Source organism: Mesoplodon bidens (genome assembly GCF_964165515.1).
Source record: "Mesoplodon bidens genome assembly, chromosome: 4".
Taxonomy (NCBI): Eukaryota; Metazoa; Chordata; class Mammalia; order Artiodactyla; family Ziphiidae; genus Mesoplodon; species Mesoplodon bidens.
This window is the reverse complement of record NC_138160.1, coordinates 33,503,908-33,527,651: the sequence shown is the minus strand read 5'-3', so window position 1 is coordinate 33,527,651 and position 23,744 is coordinate 33,503,908. Positions and strand designations below refer to the sequence as shown.

The 23,744-nt window shown below is 41.1% G+C and overlaps 1 protein-coding gene across 5 annotated transcripts in view; it reads left to right on the top strand.

The window, feature by feature from the left end:
- The first annotated feature begins 8,844 nt into the window (after positions 1–8,844).
- DAB2 (DAB adaptor protein 2) overlaps positions 8,845–23,744 on the top strand; it is a 52,947-nt gene continuing 38,047 nt past the window's right edge. Inside the window, exon 1 of one of the 5 annotated variants that reach the window (XM_081233210.1) lies at positions 8,845–9,243. The gene's annotated coding sequence lies outside the window, so the exon portion shown is untranslated. The remainder of the gene's footprint in view (positions 9,244–23,744) is intronic. The other 4 variants (XM_081233214.1, XM_081233213.1, XM_081233212.1 and 1 more) reach the window with 4 other exon arrangements.

Genomic DNA, 23,744 nt, shown 5'->3' with positions numbered 1-23,744 from the left:
TGGAGGCCTGTTGACCCCACATTCTTCTCATACTCACATCTCTAACTTCCTTCACCAGGTCCAAGACGAGGCAAATCCCTGGTGTTCTTCAGGGGCACTTGCTTTCACAGAACCCAGAAGGCAGCATCAGCACTGACCCAGTGGACACTCTTAGGCTGCCGACCCTGGTCTAAAGGCTGAACATCCCTGAAGGCCTTCGGTACCACATCCCCTACTCCCATTGTAGCCCGCTCCGAACTTGGGGCTAATGGCTGCTAATGTGGCAGCCATCCTTAGCAGGGAGGGGATCAAAGGAGTTAGAAACATCCTTTTGGAGATGTCATGACACTTGACTGGTGTCATCTCATTTTGTCCTTCAACAGCAGGTGAGAGAGTGTTGATTATCCCCATTTTACAGATGAGGAAGATGAGGCCTGAGACAGGGAATGGGGAGGTAGAATTCCCTGATTGGTCCTCAGATAGACAGGGGAGAGCTGGTAGCTGTCACGTAAGTGGTCACTGCGTGGATAGAGAGCGGGGCCCAGATCCCCACCAGTATTTCTTTTAAAAAACAGCAGCTTATATCCTGAACCAACACACACACACACACACACACACACACACACACATACCCCTGCTACCACCTCTACTCCTACCAAATCTCTCTTAAAACCTTTCTCAGAGAAACTCTCCTTTGCAGGGCCTCATCACTGCTGTCTTCAGCTGGAGTGTATAACTTCCCATTTTCTCTTCTCCCTCTCATGACCACTGTCCAAAAGGGCCAGACCCAGGCTTCAGGCCAGGATAGGACTTCCTCCTCGTGCTCAACATCTAGACACCAGAGATGGCCTGGAAAGATGCCGAAGTCATGATCAAAGACAGACAAATGAATCCGAATGAGGTCATAGATCCAGGGAGGGGAGAAGAGCAAAGAGAGATGAGGTGTGAAGCCCGAGTGTGTGGGGGGCAGTGGAGGGGCAGAGCAGTCGCAGGAGCCAGCAAGCGGAAGTGACTGACGTGCCTTCCAGAGTTGTGCTGGAGAGTCCGTGTCACTTGCAGCCTTCTCATTTCTTCATAACTTCTAACAAGAGTCAGGATCGCATAGGGGTTAATCCACAGACCCTGGAACCACACTATCTGGTTTTAAAACCCGGCTTTGGCATTTTTTAGCCTGTTATGTTCATCAGTTTCCTCAGTTTCTTAATCTGTAACATGGAGAAAATAATACAGGTTTTAACTCACAGGACTGTTATAAGTATTAAGTAAAGTAATATCTATAATGTGTTTAGAAGAGAGTCTATATTAAAAAGCCATAAAAGTAAAACAATACATATCCATGTACCCTGCGGCAAGTCTTAGAAAAAAAATTATCAGCATGATTGGACCTCTCTTTTATTTATCTCTCTTTCTTCTCTCAAAGGAAATCACCATCTTGAAATTGTGATTTATCATCCCCATGCATTTTTGTATTCATTTATATGAGTATTGTGTCTCTAATGCACAATTTTATTTTCTATATTTTAAACCGTCTATGAAGTATTTACGTATTCATCTATACCTTTCTGCTTACGCAGTTCATCTGTGTTGAGGCAAGCAGTTCTGGGTCATACATCCATGTCATTGCTATTATTGTTAGAGTATTCCCAATGGATGCCTGCACCACAATTTATTTATCTGCTGTCCAATTGATAGACACTTAAGTTGCTTCTACTTTTTGCTATTCTAAGCATTCTTAGACATATTTCTTAGTAAATGAGTCAGAGTTCTTCTAAGCTGATTTAGAAGTGAAATTTCTGAGGTTTAGGGTAAGCTTATTTTCAAAATTACTTGATATTTTAAAAATTATTCTTTCAAGATATTCAGACAAAAATCACATTATCATCAGCACTCTACTTGTGCTAACTACGACTACAAGTCTTTTAGACAAATTGATTTGTTTAATCCTCATAACAACACTATGAAGGAAGTTCTATTATTTCCCTCACTTTATTGAAGAGAAGTTCAGCAATTCTCAGATCTCACATTTGGTAAGCTGTGGGGCTGGGATTCACACCTAGATACACTGGTTCCAGAGTTATGCTAAATGAAAATAGGATATAACAAAAAGCCAAGAAATTCTGACCAAAAAGTATCACAAGGTAGATAAAAAGGTTTCACTGAAGGAAATGAGACTTCATATAATCCAATATGAACTCATCTTAACTAATTACATTTACATAGACCTTCTTTCCAAATAAGGCCCATTCTGAAGTTCCAGGGTAGACATGAATCTTGGGGGGAACACTATTTAACCCAGCAAAGGATCCCCTTCTATCTTCTGTGGCCAAAGAGAAGAGTCTAATCTACTTTCCACAGGGCAGGACTTCAGATACTCGGAAAGAGCTCTACTACCCATAGATCTCCACTCCCAACCCCTGGCAAGACGTGCCCGATTCAGTCAGGCCATGCTGGCAGCACATCCAGTAGTTCTCAGTCCCCAAGAAAATTCCCTCACTGTCTAAGTGGCCCTGCTCTGGACGCTCTTCCATTTGCCAGTGTCTTTTGCATGAAGGGGTAGCTACAGCAGATATTGGACAGACCGATACAGGAAACAGTAAACCCTAAGTGTTGTCGCTAACCACTATAATTATGGTTGGGTCATGACTACATAAGCCATACGTTCTAGGTCATTCAGGAAAGTTGAGTAATAGTTCTAGCTCTGTCTCTAACTTTGTAAACAGAAGTAAATCAAGGTTTCTGAGCTTATATTTCTTAACCTTTAGAAAAAGGAATGCTTGCCCTAACCTGTTTGACAATGATGTTGTGGGGACACAAATCAGATTGGTACAAAACACTCAGATAAAAATCTTCAGATAAAAATGAATAGGAGGAATGTGACTAGACAACAAAAATGCAATGGAATTTAATCTTCTTTTACGCCATGAGGTCCTTTGATTATCCAGCGAAATCTGTGGTGCACCTCTTCAGAAAATGCACATGAGCGTGGGCACACACATATACCTAAGCTTCAAAGTAATTGGGGAGGGAATTCCCTGGTGGTCCAGTGGTTAGGACTTCATGCTTCCACTGCAGGGGGCCTGGGTTCCATCCTTGGTCAGGCAACTAAGATCCCTCAAGCCATGCTGCCAAAAAAATAATAATAATTTGGGAGTTAAATTACCCTGGAGTCCAGACATGGTTTCCCTTCCTTCTTTAATTAAGAAGTGATTTTGAGCCTGAGGATTAAATGAGTGCAGCAAATAGTATTCCCCCTTGATTCACAAGTGGCTGTTCCAGTTTAGAACTGAGATTATTAAGCCAACCCAGGAACCCCAGCACAGCAAGTGGCCATAGTTGGAGCAGAGAGGAATCTTTTTTGGATCGAATTGAGTGTCTAGATTTCGAGGCCTCTTTCTCAGTAGTAGCAACAGATCTCCGAAGTAAAAGAGGTTGGTGCTCATTTTCTGCCTTTCCCCTGCTTTTAATATCCCCATTTCAGCAGAAACTCACTCATCTCTCTTTGACAGGATGAAACTGATCCATTAAAGTAATCCTCACTAATATGTTAGAAAATCAGGGTCTGGGATTAGCCCAAGGGATCAGCCTTAGGAAAGTTCACTGCAGCCAGAGGAGCATCATTACCTAAACACATGATTTACTAGTGAGAGAATTTCTGATGTTGGTGGCAGAAATCATTTGGGACAAAAGCACCTTTCTTGTCCCCCTCCCCCCCAATAATGTATTTTTTGAATAATTTTTGCATAATTTATAGTATTTATATAATCTCAAACTTTTCAAAGTCCTCCCAGGTATATAACTTCTTTTTCTTCCCACCAGAAGCCAAAATAGGAGGGGAAGACAGGGCATGCCCATTTTATAGATAAGAAAATTGAGTCCTTGAGAAGTTAGGAAACTTGCAGAAATCTTGTACTTTGTTAAGAGATGGAGCCTGAACTTAAACCCAGATCTGATCTTAAATCTCACTTTCCTTTGCTGTATCAGAAAAACAATTATGTACATAATATACAGCTTCAATTTTCATATGGCCCCTTTGAAGCCAAGATGTAAAATGATGTCAGGGATAGCAGAGGGCCATTCCAGGAGTTGGAGGTCCTATAATCTTCTCTTTCTAGGTAACCTTAAGCTGGATGCAGAGTGGAGTTGACAATCGCCTCCACCTGCTCAAAAATAGGAAAAAAATCGGTCCCTGCTCTTACTGATGTCTGAGATCCTTTTAACACTGGGTAGTGCCTTTCATACCAAGTAAGGGTCATGGTTGGAAATGCAAATGTCTCGGTACAGGTCCATGCAAATGACTGGTATCAGATCCTTCTCTGAAAACAAGTCTTGACAGGGGAGGGGGCAGGGAGAGAAGTCACCACCAGAGCCAGGACACTGTCTGAGGCTGCAGAGAATCAGGGGAGAGAGAAAGGGCAGTATCTAAAGACCAGTGGCACCTGCTTCCTCTCAGCCTTGCTGTTTTCCCTCTCCACACAGTTCTCAGGGCTCAAAGAGGAACAAAATGAGTGTCTTCTTGACCACAGGAGAAACTCAGTGTTTCTCAAAGAGGGTCCCCAACAACACAGCGTCCGAATCACCTGGAAGGGCTGGTTAAACCTGCAGATTCCCATGCACTGCATGCCTCTCCTCCCACACCAACCCCCCACACACACCTTTCCAGGCTCTGGGGCTGGACCCAGGAATTTTCCCGGGAGCAAGTTCCCAGGAGGCCTGTAGTGAACAGTAAAGTTTGAGAACTGTGCTCTAGAGGCCAAATTAGAGCAGGAGGACACTGATGAACACTGACTTCTGAAAGACCTTGAGGAAAACTCCTCAGGGAAAAGCCATCTTATAGCTCTTACAACTCTTCTCTCTCCTCATCTTAAAATCACTTGGTGTATTTTTTTTAATTATACAAACCTATGGATATATCATTTCACTTAAATGCACAAATGAGATCTATAACTATATCTGCATACAGGCTCTTTTAATTTCTTTTCCCTTTTTTCAGGGCTCTCACCCTCCTCCTCCCCCTATCTACCCTCATCTCCATTGGGTCCCCAGTAATCTGTATTGTCACTAGTCTCTAGTGTCCCTGATAACCATGCATATACACGCACACACACTCAAACCTACATAGCTAAGTGTTGCTTTCTGTATTACTAAAATAGAAACATATTTTACATTTTTTTCTATATCTTGTTTTTCTCACTCAACACTACCTAATAGAAATCCTTCCATATTACAAGGTTCAACTCCAATTTTATTCTTTTAAATGACTGCATATGATTTCATAGTGCAGATGAACTGTAATTTATTCAATCATCCCCTTACTGACAGACATCATTTTTTCCCAGGTTCCTGCTATTGTGGACAATGCAGCAAGTAACATCTTTGTATTTTTTAATGTCTATTTTATTTCTAGGGGATAGATTCTTGTTCATAGGATAGAGAACTGTATAAGCATTTGCTACAATAATAATTAATATTAGCATTTTGTAGTATTACATGTGTTTTTATTTTTAATAACTCTTTTCAACTTACTTTCCAAATAAGATAATATTTTAATGAGTAATTCATATGAGGACTCTTTTTCCCCTTTACAACTTCTTATTATAAAAATTTTTATTATAGCAAAATGTAACTAGTTATGTAAATCTACCATATTGAATTTTTCCTTCACTTTACAACATTCCAGCTTTTCAAGTAACATCTGAGTTTCACTAATGTTTCACATCAGAAGCAAATAATAAATATTGAGTTTTGAGGTGCGATACAGGTGTAACCAAGAAAACAAACGAAAGCAACCAACAAGAGAAAATGAAACAAAACAAACAAAAAAACAAACAAAAAAAAGAAAACCAAAACAGGCTGCCTTTAGTAGACTACCCTCCAAATATCTTAGATTTTAGATAGATAGAGAGATAGATGAAAGGGAAAACCCTCCAATGTTTGCCCTGCCTTGCCAAAAGCCAAATCTGATAGGGCCAGTTTTTCTGCATCTATGAATGTGCAGAATGAGTGAAGGTCAAAGAACATTTTCTGGGAACAATAGCTATTCTCTTCTCTCTCTTTTTTTTTTTACAACACCCAGGAGGAAAAAAAAAAAAAAAAAAGATGTGACCTTGCTAGATCCACAGACTTCAACCAGTCCTTGTTTGATTAGAACATCTGGAAGCATCCAGCAAGGAATCAAGGTGCACAGACAGTCTACCTATGGCCAAGTCTAAAGGATCACTTACAATTCATGGGAAATGGCAGGATTCAAAATGGGATGTTGAAGGGAAACAGGAACAGTAGGGAAGGAGATAGGAGAAAGCCTGGAGAAGGGAGAGAGAAAGCCTTTCGTCTCTGAGCTATAGGCGGAAGAAAACCCAGCTTAATTATGGAAGAAAAGACACACACATAGGATAGCTCACACAGGCAGAGTTGCTGTGGAAGCACATTCCAGGAAAATCTTAAGAGATTACTTTAATAATAAACCATGCATTCTTCAGCAAGCCATCACGGGATTAACTACCTCTTTCCTAGGCTGGGAACAGTCGTCAGTTTTGGGGGTTTTTTCTTCCTTTTCCCTTACAAGCAGGTTTTGTGCAAAGAGAGTGTCATGCAAGGATCACAGTTTTTCAAACATTGCACTCAATTTTCCTCACCTTAATTGTCTAAACATTAATTTCAGAAGTTGTAAGAAAAGACCGTGGTTTAGGCAAGGTTAATGTCTGGGTGGGTTTGGGTGTGATTCTCTAGGAGCGAGGATGTTCATTTTAGATTTACCTAAAAGCCAACAACTTCCATGGGACAGGAGACTATGTTCTACCAGGGATAAAAAGGGTTGCATTTATTTTCATTCTTCTCTCTGTCTTTTTATTTTTCTTTCTTTCTTTCTTAATGTGAGCAGGATACTGAATTACTGCCAGAGCAATATCAGAGCCCTAGAGATATAAAAACACACTTCAAGTCAAATCAGAGTTCTCCACTGTCAACTCTTGAGATATCTGTGTGAAATGACAGAGCTGTCCACTTCAAGCTGTATGTGTGAGCCCACTGCTCACAAATGCACTGTTTTCATCAAAAACTTTCTCTTGAAACTACAGCTTATGGCAGATGAAATCATTTTCTTCCTCTGGCTTCTTAGACAAATCCCTTCCATTTGGTGGGGTAGAGCAAACATAAGTCAACATTTCTTGATAAGAGTCTTTCGATTAAAAAAAATAGATGTGGGTGGTCACTTCTGAGAAAGTGTTACATAGTGAGGTTAAAAGAGAGACCCATTTTTTTTTTCTTCAAATTGTCAAAGCCTCTGTTTGCCTGAAATCTACTGTCATTTTTCCAGCTACTTACTTTTTGGAAGGGAAACCAACCCTCTGTACTTCTGGATCTTAAAAATAAAGCACCATGTCCTAAAATGTACCAGAATTAAAGTTCTCTGCACAGAAACTAACACACCACTGTAAAGCAATTATACTCCAATAAAGATGTTAAAAAAATAATAAAACAAAACACAGAATGTGGTATAAAATAAATAAATAAATAATAAATAAATTACTCTGCACAAATGTTATAAATACAGTCCCAAGACTAAATTTTATATACCTCTTGTCATTCACACAAAGTCATTTTTTTAAATAATAGCAAATTACCTCAGAGGAACATTGAAAACTGTCAGCACCACCCTCCTCACCTCTACCTCCCCAGGTATGAGGGGATGAGACAGGTGGCAGAAAGGGTAAAGGTCAAAAGAGGTAGTATTCTCATCGTTGACAGGTTGTGCTGCTCTGCACGCCTGGCTCCAGGGCTGTCCCAAGCCTGACCTACTTGAGAGCAGGGACTGTCACTCACACTGAGCTGTCCCAAATTACGTGGTTTTGCAGTCGGATCTAGGCTGGGACCACAAAATACATATCTGGTGTCCCATGAGCCTGATTTGAACCCCCAGTTTCCAGAGGTAAAATGCAAATCCACTGTGTGTTACTTACTCAATAAAATCAATAACCCCTTCCCATCCAAGTCGCAATTTAGTTTTTTTTCACATTTAGTACACACTGTCTCAGACTTAAAAAAAAAAAAAAGAAGGAAACATAGACATACTTTTCACAAGAATAATTTCATAACTCTTAGAAATCAACAAAGCTTCTGGGGATGTTTTACAATTGTTCATGATTTTAAAATACAGAGAAGATGAATCCCCAGCTTGTTAAGGTCCACCAAGATACACTATGGAGTGTCTTCTACTGCTGAGTACTGTACGTCAATATTTTCAAACATTTTATTTCTCATATTTCAGATTTTTCTTAGAAGTATAGGAAACACTACAGAAATCACTGCAGATAAAGTCATGTTATGTGTCTACACAGGGATGCCCATACTGTGGGAGAAGCCAGTATATAATCTCTCTGTTTATATCAAATATATTATAGCTTGATTAGTTAGGTTATATAGGCATGTGTATCTTTGTCTATATCAATTTCATAGAGAGAGTATTGTCTTTATATCTGTATATACAGGATTATATTTCATACATAAATACAGTATGTTTTACATATACGCACAGATTACCCACCAATTTAAATGGGTGCACTTAAGTGCACCCACGTCTGCCGTGAAAGAGACACGCATTCCTTTAAAGGGGGCAATCACACGTGCAACTGTAGAGACAGCAGATCTGAGCTAGCATCCACTGCTTCTTGCCAGGGAAGTCAGGAGTAGAGGCAGCCCTTTGTTCAAAGGGCCCTACCGGGTTAGGATGACTTGGGACGCCACATCACTGGAAGCGGCAACGCAGAGAAGGAATTTGTGAGATGAAGGTCGCTGGGTCCCACCCCTTTCCTGCGGAGTTTCCCTTTCCTGTCCTTAAGCGCACCATCCCCTGTCCCTTGTCCCCAGCCCCGCGAGTCTGGGCTCCGGACGGCGCCCTGACTCCTTCCTCCTCCCCTTCGCTGGGCTCCGGGCGATCGCCCCGCGCTGGTGGGGCTCCCAGTCCACGGGAGTCGGCTCCTCTGCGCGGCCCCAGCTCGAGTTAATAAACAGTTAAGTTTGGAAGACTCAGCAGACACGTTGAGGGGGAGTTACCCAGCCCAGGCAGCAAAAACATCCCGGCGCATTCCTGGGGAGTCCTCAGCTGCCAGCATCTGATTAGAACCATATCTCGCCGGGAGTGGCCCGCGGCTCCGAGGCTCCCGGGCCGGCGGCTATTTAAGCGCGGCCGCCGTGTCGGCTGCGCGGTAGCCAGGAGGCTCAGGCACCACCGGGAAGTCATGCTCGCATCGCGGAGGCGCTAGCTAGCCTGTGAGTAGCTTTCCGATCCTTCTTCCCTTTGGCTCCATTTTTGGCGACCCCTTTCCCTCCTTTGCTTCCCTCCCGCTCCGCCTTGGGATGCAGACCTGGGACTGCTGGGGCATCTCAGAAAGGAGACGGTGTGCTTGAGCGAACAGGCGGTTTTGTGGCCTGACATCCGAGGAATGCTCCCACGAAATGCGTTTATCTTTGGGGTCTGAATCCAGATGTCCAGCTAGTGACATTTAACAAGCACCTCGTGTGTGTGTGTGCGTGTGTGTGTGTGTGTGCTTGTTTAAAAGCTCTGTGGGCAGCCCGGATCGGACGCTGGTGTGGCTGCTGACCGCCTAATTAACTCCTCCAAGGGGGGTTATTTTTGCCGTGTGACAAAGGCTGGGGACCTGGTTTGTGCCCGCGAGAAGCTTTTTCCCGGTGACTGACGACGTATGGCATTAAAATGTGAACTTTGTCTTACACCCGATTCTTAAGCAAGTATCTGCCCAAGAGACTGAACAAACTTGTTTGAAATACTCCGAGGGTTTAAGTGGTGTTTGCCTGCTTGCTGTAATCTGGAAAGATTAAGTAGGAATTTTGGAAAAGGGGAAAAAAATGAATGGGTTAAAACCGTGGAGCCCCAGTCAACATAGCGGGTTTCATAGCCTAGAGCTGACTCTGTTATTTGTTTCTGTAGTCCTTTCCTCTCGACTTAATTCTTAGCCTGGAATTCAGGTCCGCAGTCAATTTTAGAAGGGAGCCCTTTGAGTCCGAAGGGAAATCGAACTGGATTAAAAACACTTAAAGAATCTGGATGTTATCTGCACCCCATCCATTCCCCTCCTCCCCCCACCTTATCCTCTTTCTTTTTAGTTTGTGTTTGGAAGGAAGAGAGGCACTCTGTAAAACGAGAAGAGCCGAAATAAGCTTCCAGACACATGGAAAGACTTAAAAAGTATGGAGGGGCGACTTCATGAATAGTAAATGTTGTTATTGCACTGTAAAGTGACTTAATGAAAAAATTTCTGGCCCTAATCAGGCAAAGCAGGGGAAGGGGGGAGAGGGAGGTAAGACAGAGCTAACTCAAACAGAAGGAATGGCTGAGGAAAGAAGGCAGCTGCAGAAATGCCCTCAAGAGGTCCGATAAGGCTCTTGGAATGGCTTTGATGGGGTATGTAATTGATCTTCCTGCAGGCTTGAGGTTTGCTCCCCACACAGGAGCATCTAGGGGCTGTTGGGGCAGGAGGGACTAGCTGGGAATGGGGGAGCCTGACAGCTACCAAATGGCTTGCCTCCACGCTCTGTGACACCTCCACCTGGCTTCTGAAACCAGCAGCCAGACCTTGATTAGGCTACTCTTCTCTGGGCGTGGTGCCTGCCCCCTCCGCCCCCGGTTCTGTCTCTCCCTCCTCGAGGGGAGATAGGCCTCTATGACACTGCAAGAAAGTTTATTGCCCTGAGAATTCAGAAGTATTTGAGATTGAGCTCTCCTTCATCTTTGGGGAAGGGTCCTTTTGGTTGAAGTGCTACGTATGTGCTAATAAACAATGGTACACCTAATGCAATGTGCAATCTTGTTGAGAAAGCACAAAGGAGGCCTAGTGGTTTTTTCCAATGTGTATTTCTGGAAGAGATTACTTCTAAATCCCTAGTCAGTATCCTCCTTAGGCCGGCTGGATTCTTTTTCTTGTTGGTGATGAGTAACTTCACTTCCCCTTCCCTTCCCACTCCCAACTCTCTCCCTTCTTACCCAAATGGATGCCCTAGCAACCAGTTCTTCTTAAGCTACACCCTCCTCCATTTTAAAGCAGATGGTAGGAGAACGTCTTCCGACTTTGAGCTGTGACACATAGGTAGTCGCCATTCTGGTGACCTTGGACACAGCTGATCTTCTCCTGAGGATGTGAGAGAGGGAAGGGAGCCACAGTGCTTGTTCAAAGCCTTGCCTCATTTCTAAGGACAGAATCCAGGGTCTGCATTTCCACTCAAGACTTTTTACAGTTGGAGATTCAACTAAAAGTCCAAAGTCCTGTGCATTAGGCTTATGTCTTGCCTTGCCCAAAAGGTTGAATGGATTTCAGCCACCTTGTTTGGGTTGAAGGGAATTGCTTTCAAGACACTTGTTGGCATGAAGGAAGGTGGTACAGGGACCCCTGGAAGCTGCTGACCAGCTGGTTGGGGTGATATTATTGGCCTGCTCGGCCATGCCTCCCATTACCTGAAGATTTAGAGAGCAGGAAGACGGAAGCCTTGGTCATGGCTCCTGGTCCGCAGGGGGCTTTGTGGAGACATGGGTTCTTGGTGGTACAGCCAGTATGTGCTGCTTCATTTCTCTTTCTACCCTCATATGTCTGTAAGCCTACACTTGCTACCACGATATTTTTCACCTGGGTAGTTTTGAAGTTTCTATGTGTTTCCCTTCCTCAGTCTCTCTTGACTTGAGGATTTAATTAATGCTTTTCTTAAAGACAAACCTAGGATGCTGAACTACTTGAGAAGGCTGCCAAAGACAGAGCTCCAGGGTGTTAAGTTGCCCTAAGGGGAAGCAGAAGATGCCTCCCCAGGTGGAAAGCCTTGAAACTGGACCAGTTAGGGAGGTTTTGGTATTTGACCAAACGCATAAGGCTCTGTACACTCCAAGCAGAAACAGAATGAGAACTCGACTCGAAATATGAAACACCTGAGGAACAGGATGTGGTATTTGAAAATTCTCTGGTGCTGCTGTGTAATTCTAAAGTTGAAGCTGTGCCACTGGATTGCACAGAGGTTGGCCAAAATCACATTTAGCTGAAATAGCTGTAACCTCAGATCTATGTATTTAAGGGTAACCTAACTCATGGTAATGTTTCCTGACTAGATTAATCCTGTGTCTCAGAAGGAAAGCAGGCCATCGAGCCCCCTTCTATAAAGAGTACGCTGATTTCTGGTGAGGGGAACAAATGACGCTGCATGTGGACACAAAGGGCTGCCACACAGGCCGTTTCCGCCTCACACCTTGCTCAGCCAGGCAGCGGTTGCGAGTGTGGGTTCTGGGGCCCCATTGCCTGAGTTCAAATCCCAGGGACAGCACTGCTGCTCATGTGACCTTGAGCAAATTGCATCATTTCTCTGACCTTAAGCTTTCTTATCTGGAGAGAATAATAATACCTACCCCCAGGTTTGTTGGGAAGACTGTTAAGCCTGTATGCTTAGAATACTTTATTCTGATGTTTTGTTTTCATGTTGCCCCCTGAACCACTGAATTATGTATCTCTGTGAAAACGAAAGGCAGAACGGGGAATGTCTTTGTCAAAGTTGGACACCACCTGTCTACCTGAAAAATGTTAATCACTTAAGCACTTAATATTAACAAAGCCAGGGAGTTTGCTGTGCTTAACACTGAACCGACTGGGAGTTACTCTCTGTTCTCTGCCTGGAGCCTGCAGTTTGCTTTGGTCAAGCTGACCTCCTCGGGTCTCAGTTAAGTCTTTCCCCCCACCCCCTACCCCCAGAGCCCCTACAGAGAAGGAGCAGTCCTTGCCCCTGAAGTCAGCATTATAGCAGAAGGAAGTGGGAAGGAAGAGGACCACGGGAACTAAACTGAGGGACTGGGCTAGAAATACAAAGTCTTCTGAGTACACAGGGCCCCATACTGTCCTTGCCCACGTAGCTGGGCAGGTTGCCACCGTTACGCCCCTTCCCGAATCTTTCTCCTACCTTGGAAGGAAGCCTGTCACTCTAGGGTAAGCAGAATCTGAACAAACTGCTTCCTGGTCTAAACATGGAAGTTACTTTTTTTTTATTAAGTGAGATAGAATCTCCTCTCTACTTACCTCATCCTTCTAAAGTTATTTTCATCCAAAACTGTAATCCAGATTGTCCAACTCTTGCTAATTCTTACATCATCACGACACAAACATTATGGCTTCTGAAATTTCAGGAACATGAAAGCTGTTGCCTCAATATAGAGCAAGCCAGTCAATGTTTTTCTGCTGCTGTAACTTATAACTTAGCCCCTAAGCTAGCTAGAGGCAAGTGACCTTTAAACTAGTAAGAGCTCTGAGTGAACAGAGCAGGCTGAGTGAGCGTTCAGGGCAGGGGAGCTACGCTGAGGCAGAAGGCATGAGGGCTGTCACGTATATGTTTAGGTAACCATGGAGCCGGTAGGTTAGGAAGTAAGAATACTGGAAAAGCTGGGTTTGAAATGTTCTCCAACCTGGAAGAGATTTGGGTGAGGAATTTACGGTTTAATGTTTTCTCTGGGTAAAAAGCTACCCTATTTCTCCCTAGCAGTGTGAATGCAAAGTGTTATTCTGAAACAGACTTAGAACTTTATGTAACTGATGAGCCATGTAAGTTCTCATTTAACAGTCAGATTCATTCATTCTTTCAAGATTGGACACGTAGTTAGCTAGAGTGTATAGTTCACAGCTAGAAAGAACTCATCTCAGACTAGCTTTCAGAGTGCGGTCTCCAGACCAGCTACATCAGCATCCTTGGGAACTTGTTTGAAATGCAAATTCTTGGCTCCCATGCCACATCCACTAAAGCAAATATGAGCAGTAGGGCCCATCCAGCTGTATTTCAGCAAGCCCCTCACAGGATCTAAGAGTAACTTTCATATTTCAGTTGTTCAGTGGAAAGCACAACAAAGTAACTGAATTCCTACAGTCACGGAAATAGTAAAGCATTGAAACATCGCTCAGTTTAACTGAATCTTAGAAAGATGAAAAAGCACAAACCTTGACATTTTCCCTGCTATCTCACATAATTGCTTTCTTGATTCTAGGAAAACCGATCTACTCCTTAGTTTTATATTGTCACCTCGCTTCCAAATCCTTTTCCCTTTGGGGTTTTTAAAAAACATAATTAATCTCCATTTATTAGAAGACTGTTCCAGTTGCTTCTTTTTAAAAAGATTTCCGTAAACTAGATCATTACTCTTGAATCAGATGGTTCCCTCTAACCTATAAAACTTTTTATTTTGTTTTTTCATGCCTTGCCCAGAGTGCAGATGTAGGCCTTGCCATCATGGTAAATGAATCAGCTGCACTTAGTTTTTATAGCGCTTTGTGGTTTATGAAGTACTATTCCATTCTCCCATTTGACTTTCACTTTGAATAACTTAAGGTAGAAAAGATATCTCCATTTCTTAGCTCCAATATGATCAATAGATATCAGCCTGCCCAAGGTCATACCATTAGGTGGTAGAGCCAGGATTCAAGCGTGAATCTTTATGATTCAAATCGTGATGGTTGTCAGAATATTTAGTAAATACCTGTTCCGTGAAGTATGTTGCTAGGCTAGCAGCGGAAGGACTCCCAGTGAATAGAAGTCTAGAAGGAAGTCTAGAAGAAATTCTATTTTACGTGAAGTAAAGAATGTAGACTCTACTCCTGCAGTGGAATGGGAGCACTGCCATTTCTTAGGTGTGCTACTCAATGTCCCTGACCCTTAGTCACCTCACCCTCCTTGCAAAACAGTCCTAAGAATGACCAGTGTTAATCAGAGATGGGTGTTTAGCAGAGATCACGCCTTAGACTGAAAGATACAAGGGTGTGATCTAGAAGGAGGGAATTGGAACTCTGGCTTTGAAGAGGCAGCATAGGTTAGTGGTTAAGAGCTTGGGCTTTGAACTACAAATGATGGTGTCCACAACCCAGCTTTGCTATTGAAGGCAAGGGATATAACAACTGAGCTTCATTTTCTCCATCAATAAAACGAGTTGTCTCCAAACTAAAATTAAAGGAGAAGCCATGAAAAAAAAAAAAAAAAACTTCCTCAGAGCTGCTGCTTCAGAAATGTACCTGCTCTAGGACTATAATTCTCAATGAAATAACTAAATTGATATTGGAAAAGGGTCTTGTTCTCATTGTTTGTGGTCTTTGGGCAAGCTAAAATCTAGAGATGAACACATTCAGGCTGAAAATGAGACCATCTTCTTTACCTACCGTGAAGGTCAAGCAAGAAGATGCGGCAATGCTTCATAAACAAGTACAGGCACACAGATGTTAATTCTTAAGGTACCACTTAAATGTCCTCTGGGCAGGACAGTTGAGTCCTCCTGAGGTCTAGAATTAATCCAGGCCCAAGTAACTGGAAAGTTAAAAATATCTTCACTAGGGCTTTCCTGGTGGCGCAGTGGTTGAGAGTCCACCTGCCGATGCAGGGGACGCGGGTTCGTGCCCCGGTCTGGGAAGATCCCACATGTCGTGGAGCGGCTGGGCCCGTGAGCCATGGACACTGAGCCTGCACGTCTGGAGCCTGTGCTCCACAACGGGAGAGGCCACAACAGTGAGAGGCCCACGTACCGCAAAAAAACAAAAAAATCTTCACTAATGTATCCATGTTGGGTACAGCTGCCTTCCTTGTTCTAAACATTTCACCCAAAGGATCTCTTATTTTTCATATTTGAAGTTCCCTACTAAGGGGCCAAGAGCTGTTCTAATCTTCTATAATATGTAATGCAGATGTTAACATGTTTTTTGTTACCATTTAGGGCAGCAGAAATAAGCCAAATATGTTTGACTATTTGTCAGAGGGCTCTCATAGTCCTATGAAGAATGCCAAACCAGTCTGGCTTTGGGGCACAATGTTAATTCAGATGAGAAACATGTGATTTACTTGTAGATCAGAGGATCAGAAGTTGGAATGGTACACATAGTAGGTGCTCAAACCTCCCTAAAAGGAAAATGACAGCTGTGTTTTACTACATCAGCATTGGGTGGTGGTAGTGTAATTTTTTGTTTTTGTTTTGGGATTTCTTTTTTTACCCTTTGCTTCTGAAGTCAGATATCTTAAATAAAATCCCAGTTTTGAAGTAGAAAACAAATAGAACAGGCTCCTCCATCCATAGCTGGTTGATGATAAGGAGATTTAATATCGATTTCTGCCTGGACCAAGTTTCAACGATAGCTAAGGCTTTTCAGAAGATTTCGTGTACTTGAATTGAAATGATAGTTTTATTCAATGTCCAACCTGTCTTCTGAAGGATATCTTGATGCATAGATGTTTGCTTGGCTGCCTGATAACTTGTTCTTGGGGTTTCTGATTTGTCCAGGTGATCTAAAGCTTTCATTGGTTGTAATTGAAAGTTGGCTGAAAGCATTTACCTAACACCTGCTAGGGAACACATAAGTGTCAACAATTGCTGCCTACCTGAAATTCAGAGAAAATGACAACCGCTCAACTAACATATGGTTTTATTATAATTAAGTGGTACAGAGTGGTACACAAAGAAAAGGACGCAGGTGTGATGATGGATTTGGCTTTCAAAGGAATGGTGGAAGTCAAATCAAAGGTAGGAAGAAAAATGCATTCTAGGCAGAAGCTCATAAGTACATCATGCAGATGTATGCCCAAATGGCCAGTTTGACCAAGAGAAAGTACAGGTGGTAGAGAGGTAAGGGGTGATATCATTTGGAAAGGAGAGATGGACTGCACTGAGCTTTGGATGTCAGGGCAAGGACTTAGATCTTTATCTGCTAAGATCTCTTTATTAAGAGATCTCTAGATCTCTTTATTAAATCCGGAAAACAAAATGCTGACTCAGATCAATTAACCTGGTTGTATTGGCAGGATGAGTTTGAGTAGCAATTGCTTAGCAGTTGAAGAAAGACCTGTTCTTTCATGGAAAATCAGCAAGGTAAAGAAAAGATTTTAATATTAAGGGACAAATTGTATTACCTCTAATGTTTTAAGTGCACTCCTTCTACCAGACTGCATGAGGGCTAGAAAAGTATGGTAAATGATTCCCTGACCTCAGAGTTTCATTGAGTTAAGGGAAGAGTTCCACATGAATCAGAGGACAACAATAGGTCAAGTGTAGAGAAATGGTAGGGCCGGTGAGAGGTAAGTGAAGACCTAAGACAACACATCTTGAGTGAACTTTGAATGACAGGTAGGAATTTAAGTAGGTGAAGGCAGTAAGTATAACAGGCTAGGGAGGTAACAAGAGAAGGCACTGTGTACTTGTGTGTGCACGCACATGTGTGTGTGTGTGTGTGTGTGTGTGTCCAGGGTAAATGGAAGAGATCAGCTTCTCTAGGGAACAGGTGACTATGAATATATCTACTATGTATTCTAAATATACAAGGCTTTGCATCTCAGATGGACTGTAAATAGAGGAATTGAACACTGATGCCTGATTAATACAAAATCAGGAAGACCCTGAGGTCTGGTAGGGCACCACTACAAGAATTCAGCCATGAAAGTGGGTCAGAGACAACTAGAGGCTCTTACAACTTAGATTCTCATCGGATCCTTTTGAGAAGATGGAAGGGAGAATTAATCCCACAAAGAGCTTTTTTTCTTCAAGTATTCTAAATATGAAATACCTGTGCTGTGTGTATAAAAAATATAACACTGTACTAAGAGTTGGCTAATTGTGAGGAACAAGGTACATGACACAAGATAGTATAGCTTTTTTGGAAGCAGGAACTCGGAATGGTGATGAAGCAAGACTGGGGAGGAATCCCGGAACTAAGTAAAAAAAAATTTTTTTTGTTGGAGAGGGAGAAGAGGTATGGAAATAAAGGGTAATTATGGAAAACAGAGGGTCAAAAGTTTGCCAGATTCAGTAGATATGTGAACAGTCTAAGATAAAATCTTAGCTTCATTCCAAGCTACAGACAATACTGTTGTGGATCTTTCAGGTATATCCATGAACAAAAGAAAATCTGTAGTTCAGTTTCCAGACAGTGTATAGAGATAGAAATCTTCAACACTGTATACAAGAACTCTTTAACAGAAGCAATGGATGCAACTGTGCTCTGTTTTAGGATCCAAATTCTTATATTTCATGCAGCCGACACTTTTTGAGCACCTTACTATTTGGGGTGATAATAAAGCCCATGTTCTTGATGAAGGCTAACCTTAACCAATTGTTACCTAATACTCTCTTGCTAATGCTCTCATAAACTAGGTAGTGCTCCTTAAATAACTAAAGCCACTAGTAGGGACCCATGGTTACATTTTCAAAATATTGCTTCATTTAAATCCACACTTTAGTAGTTTGGCCTGATCTGAAAGTGACCCTGTTGTACTCTTAGAAAAATCTGGTAATTAAGAGTGCCACAGAACATGTTTGGTTCTAGAATATAGAGGTATGTGTCATCTCTGAATTGCTTGTACTCCTGAAGTGACAAAACTGATGCCAAATGAGCATATGTTTCTTTCCTGTGTTTATGAAAAGAGTGCTGATTCAGAACTCTGTATTTTAAGATAACTTTGCAGGAAACATCATTGATATTCCTTCATAACCTAGCATATCACAAGATTTTTTCCTCCCACTGGCTCTGTCACACAGATGGTCTTCCAGATTGCAGTATTATTATAGGAGATTCCCAAATATTTAATGTAAATATCTCCCATCTAATTAATGTTTTAAGTAAATATCATCATTTTAAAACTGTCTATTGAAGAGGGTAATTAAACCTTTAAGATAAAATTTTCATCTTTCTATGGTTGATATTAATAAGAAAACAATATATAGAATTCCTTGAAGTAGTCTAATTTTGTCTTCTCTTCTAAATGTTATTAATGGCAGTGAAACTTTCTACCCTAATCAGAAACATTTCCTCTGAAATACTTAGTACCAGTTGTAACTATTACTTGCTTATTCTCTCTCCCCTGTCTATACTGTAAGCCCCTTGAGAGTAGAGACCATATCTATTTTTGTCACTGTATATATAGCATAATACAGTGCTTGGCACACAGTAGGTATTTGATAAACACTAACCAGATCGCCAGGTTAATGAGTGACTCAAGTGACTCTCATCTGCAACATTAATTGGAATTTATTATAAAGTGAGCAAAACGGAGAACTTCAGCTTGCCCTATCTGTTGGTATAAGCAAAATAGTTCTGAGTCTTTTTTTGACTTTAAGGTTATTTATAATGAGCAATATCCCTAGGTTCCTCTAGTTTATATCTGCTCAGGGCCTGAGAAAAGCCAACAAGCTGTTACTGAAATTCTCCACATGGTGTGGTCTTTTCAAGTCTTTGGTTTAACTTCTACCACTGGAGTATTCATCATGGCTCATACATCTATCTAACCCAATAGATATTATCACAAGGGCCAATAATAATCATAGTGGCAAATAGTTTTCAACCTGATATTTCATCAGGTTGTCCAAGGACAACTTCTTATTCTCCTCTTGTTTTCTCCTTTTAAGAGCATCTACCAAACTATTTACTAAAGAACTAATAAAAATTGAGAAAATAGATGAAACCTTTGGCTCAGTACTGAATAATTAAGGTTATCCCTTTGACTTAACACAATTTCTGCTCAAATCAAAGAAAGCTGCTTTTTAAAATTTGTATGTGCAGCTATACTGAACATACAAATTAGGTTCTTTAATTCTTAAATTAGGTTGCCAACTTGTTCCTATCTACACAGACCCCATTGGATCCAAGAAAACCAGTCTGGAAATAGGCAATAGACCATACTCTGATCAACTTTGAAAATGCTAGCATAAGAGTTTTTTCAAACCCTAGTGAGCAATTGATTCAAAACTTACTGTTCATTTGTTTTAATATATCAGGAGCTTTTCTCAACAATTTTGGATAAGTAAACATTTAACGAAGTCTAAGATGACAGTGTGGAAAGCTTTCTGTGAGCAGCGTTCTGCATGCTTGCAGAGACCTTCAAGTTCATTTTGTAGGTTCTCTTAGCTTTTGAGTTTAATTTCATGTGACTGATACTAGAGTAGCTTTATGATTCTGTCTTTATCCCAAGTAAAACTACAAATTTGCCTGCATTTTAAATATTGCTATCTGACAAATTAGTACATCTCTAAGGAATTTAATTTTAAAAGTGCGGAAAGGCACATGTCACCCTAATATCACTATTCTAAATGTATAAGAAGCAGAAATCTGTCTCTCACCCTACTGCCACCCTTCTTAACCAGCATTTCCTTGCTACTCTTCCTTCTAGTCTTTCAATAGTTATATGGAGAAACATATATACAATGGGAAAATGCTATCTATTCTGCTTTAAGCAAGGAGCTATAATGACATGACTACTTTACTCAATAGCTGCCTTTTACAAGTTCCTTTAGTCGCTCACATTTCAAATATCATTATACTTACATAAGTTTTTATAAAACTGACATTATGGGAATTCTTTTTCTAGGGTCTTAGAATGAAAGTTATAAGACATAATGGCCTTTGATTTTTTTTTTTAAGCCACCTTTAGGACATGTTGTTTATTTGAAGTTTGAGGGTCGCCAAGCATCATAGCTTGGCAAGATGGGATAACCTTGAATCTGACATTTGAGATTGTTAGACCTTAACCTTTCAGTTAAAAGGCTTTGTTTCCAAAAGATTAACCAAGTAATTAAATGAAAGAAACCGGCAGTTTTGAATCACTCAAAATGGCAAGTTCATGCAACTATCATACTACAAAGCTATCTGACTCTTTGATACCATGGCTCCATACACAGATTTGTCACCACCCCGACCTCTACACCATTGCTCAAAACCTCAAAGTCTTCTCAGCACCGTCTAGACAAAATAGAGTTCTGTTAACCCACTCTAATCCAGTCTGACCTACTTTTCAACCTTTTCCCATCATATAACCCAGCACGGGTTTGGTATTCTAGTCAATATTACATAAATATTCTTTTCCCATTGCTATCAATTCCTCTTTCCCAAAAGTATTTTCTGGCTAACACCCATTCCACCTATCTGAAGAACTAGATTAATTCTCTCTTTTGCCTGTATTGTTCTAAAACAAAGACATTAAGAGCATAGATATTAGACTCATGTGACTTTCAGGGGGTTGATTAACTTCTGTACTTCAGCTTCCACTCTTGTCAGAAAGGGATGAAGATAAATTTAACTTTTAAAACATTGGTATTCCTTCTGTGTTTCTTAAAAAACTATTTTTTTGAATTTTATTTAAGTCATTTTTTTATACAGCAGGTTCTTATTAGTTATCCATTTTATACATATTTGTGTATATATGTCAATCCCAATCTCCCAATTCATCACACCACCCCCCTAAAAAAACTATTAAAGCCATCCCCAACCCTGAACTCCCAACCCGCTTTACTCTGCTCTCTTTTTCCAGAGCATCTGTCACCTTCTGAGAGACTATAATCCATTTATGGCTTTCCCCTGCTAGAGTGTAAACCCTATAAGGGAATAGATCTTTATTTTGCTCGCTGACATATCCCAAGCACTAGAAGAGTGCCTGGCACATGGTAGGGATGTAGATTTATTACATGAATTAACTTGTTGGCATTGACCACTGGCATTCAGGAGCTAACTTTGTTTCCAGTCTCTAAATCATAATGGCTTTGAGCAGGGATCAGTCACTAAACCCCATATGCTCTCAACAACATATGAAAAAAGCTGCCCGTATTTGAAGGCCTTCCTAATTTTCTATTAGCATGGCTTCAGAGCAAACTCTAGGGTAGCCAACGATTTACCATCTGTAGAGTCACACTGACTGAGCACAGTGTGAGACAGATGACATGCTCTTAAAAGTCAACAGGGGTGGGGACTTCCCTGGCGGTGCAGTGGTTAAGAATCCACCTGCCAATGCAGGGGACACGGCTTTGAGCCCTGGTCCGGGAAGATCCCACATGCCGCGGAGCAACTAAGCCCGTGTGCCACAACTACTGAGCCTGTGCTCTACAGTCTATGAACCACAACTGCTGAGTCCGCATGCCACAACTACTGAAGCCCGTGTGCCTAGAGCCCATGCTCCACAACAAGAGAAGCCACCGCAAAAAGAAGCCCATGCACCGCAACTAAGAGCAGACCCAACTGTCTGCAACTAGAGAAAGCCCGCGCACAGAAATGAAGACCCTATGCAGCCAATAAATAAATAAATAAATAAATTAATTAATTATTTTAAAAAAGGAGAGTCAACCGAGGTGGCATTTGACCCTTAAGGGATTTCTTAGGTGGAGGTGCAAATGTAGAATGAAATTTCAGTTAGAGAACCTCAACGCTGGAGAGAATGACCCTGAGAAAGAAATTTTATTCACATCTTACTTGTGATAATTAGTCCTGAAAGTAAAACTTTGCTTATCTTAGAGAGACTGAGAAAGCATGTTAGTGTTGTTTCTCTCACTGTTTCCTTTGGTGGAATTCATAGTCTACACACATCTATAGTTTAAGGATCACATTCTGTTTTTTAAAGACATTACAACTATATTACAAACTACTATATATAAAATAGATAAACAAACAAGGTCCTACTGTAGAGCACAGGGAACTATATTCAATATCCTGTAATAATCCATACTGGAAAAGAAAAAGAAAACATTAAAACCATAAACATATTCCTAACTTCAAGTTTTACTACAGTAGAAGGCATCGTTGGGTTATAGAAAAGCTTGATCATTACTTTTTAAAGGATTTGTCTTAACCTCCTGGTCCATAATATTGAGTCTTTTTAATAAAGATTGGATTAGGAACTTAATAGTGGTTTTCAAAGACTTGTCTTTGCACAGGACTATAGAGTTCAGCTAAGGAAACAAATGATCTAATTGCATTCTCTGATGCTAAAAATGCCTACATAAAAAAAAAAAACTAGAAAATAGCAGATGCCACTGTGGATTGAATCTAAATCTTCAAGGACCAACCGAAGTTCCCTTTATTTAATGACCATATATAACAAGGATCGTAAAGAGAAGCTACAAATGAAGTCCTTATCTAATCACTTATATCCATTCATGTTTTCTTCAAGTAGTTAAATGTCAATTACTTAGCAGACACAGAATTTTGAAACAGGTCATTAATGGTTCAGAGAACAGATGAGATTGCTCTAAAAGCTAATGAAACCGCTTGCTTAAATATTACATTTTTTATGAATCAAATAAATTTCCTTCACAGTGAATCATTGATGTTGACATTCCTGTGTAGACTAATCAGAAACCTTTTTATAGTTGAATATAAATATGACATCTCATAATTGGCCAGGAGGTCTCAGTACAAGCCCAGCAAAGTGGCTGGTAATAAGGAACCATGCCTACTAGTTCATCTCATGCTAAAACTCTAGACCCATGTGGCACCCCCATGATTTGTCATCTTAAGAAGACAATGAAACCCAACAGGGATGGTGTACATGCAGCAGGCCTGGGAGCAGGAAGAATTCTCATCTCATCTGCTTATTCTGGGAAAATCTCCTCAAAGTAAGTCACATTGTTGACCAATCGCTTGCCCTAAAGCCAAGCGTTGACCATTAGGTGATACTTGTGACAGTGAGTGCTAGGCAGGTTATAAATAATAACAATGCAAAGGGCAAATACTCGACACAATTTCTTTTTTTTTTAAATTTTGTTGAAGTATAGTTGATTTACAATGTTGTGTTCATTTCTTACAGTTTCTAGCCAAAGCTCTGAGAACTAGAAAACAGACACACTTCACAGGCTTTTAGTGCAACTGTTAGACAATACAGTATTCTCACTTTTCACTTAAGTCAAATTCATTTAGTGGGGAAGGAGTCGAGGGTTAACCAGCATTAGACTCACACTAACACAATCTGCAGCTGGAGATGAGTTTGAATAACACCTTTTAAAAGACACA